The sequence below is a fragment of the Ylistrum balloti genome, unplaced genomic scaffold, assembly GCF_031769215.1.
Source record: "Ylistrum balloti isolate Yb309-2 unplaced genomic scaffold, AGI_CSIRO_Ybal_v1 Utg369794, whole genome shotgun sequence".
NCBI lineage: Eukaryota > Metazoa > Mollusca > Bivalvia > Pectinida > Pectinidae > Ylistrum > Ylistrum balloti.
The window spans coordinates 165,346-166,404 of record NW_026781975.1 but is presented as its reverse complement, the minus strand read 5'-3'; the positions used below and the strand labels follow the sequence as shown (position 1 = coordinate 166,404).

General features: G+C 35.7%; 1 non-coding gene across 1 annotated transcript; it reads right to left on the bottom strand.

Moving 5' to 3' along the window:
- Positions 1 to 507: 507 nt before the first annotated feature.
- Positions 508 to 588, bottom strand: Trnal-uag (transfer RNA leucine (anticodon UAG)). The gene has a single exon. It is a non-coding gene; the product is annotated as a tRNA-Leu (tRNA).
- Between the last annotated feature and the right edge of the window lie 471 nt (positions 589 to 1,059).

The following is a 1,059-nucleotide window of genomic DNA, read 5'->3' as shown; positions in this document are numbered from 1 at the left end:
TCCAATACTATCTTTAATATTATGATAATATGTATATTTCTTTTTAGTGTAGAGAGAGCATATATTTCGAAGGTAAGTATTTACAGCTATGGCTTTGAGTCTATTATAATTTACTTTGTCGGAACGTCACACGAATTTTGCAGGTAGTCCGGGTTCCGTTTGTTAGCATGTCTTGAAAGCTTGAAAAAGTCCAAGGTTATGATGCATATATATTATGCTGTGTTTAAAAAGTCTTTCTTAAAACCCAAGCATAATAATTCAACTTTTCTGATGTGTTTCATTTGATATATCGGCAGCTCTTACTATTTGTTATATTTAACACTATACAGCGATGTACATTTATACATTGTGTGTATCGTTTTAGTTTCTATACCACTTGGTTACTTAGTTATGTAACTCATTTATAACCTTTTGGTTTTCTTTCTGAGTATCCTTCAAATTTGTATAATAGTTTGCTTTTATCATTCGTTGTACATTTGAAAAATAAAAAAGAAGAAAAAAAATTAATGGCAGCGGTGGGATTCGAACCCACGCCTCAATGAGACTGGTGCCTAAAACCAGCGCCTTAGACCGCTCGGCCACGCTACCTAGATACTCATGTGCCGTGCTAGTATCGACAGCATGGTGCCCAGCTACGTTACACCTTAGATGAGTCACGTGACTGTCATGTGTTCCTAACTCTTGTTTGTATTATTATAAATGTGATATAACCAGTGGAATATATGTATAGGACTTTAATTCTACCGTAAATGCCATTTAGGACGTCACTGACGATACGCATAGATCTACATAGTAACACAGATTTCCACAGTGCATGACAAATCTAAGTCCCTGGTTGTAAGTAATGTCAACCATGCTTCAGTCAGATCCAAAACGGAAAACGCTTCCGGCTTAGATACAGGCACTGCGTAAACGAACAAAATAATGATACAATTGTATTCTAATTTTGCAAACCCCTCAGTTGAACTGATTCGTTTACATGCTCAGTAAAAAAAAAAACCGACTAAAAGTTTCAACACAAATTTGAAACCATTGCAAGGCTAATCACGTTTCGGATCA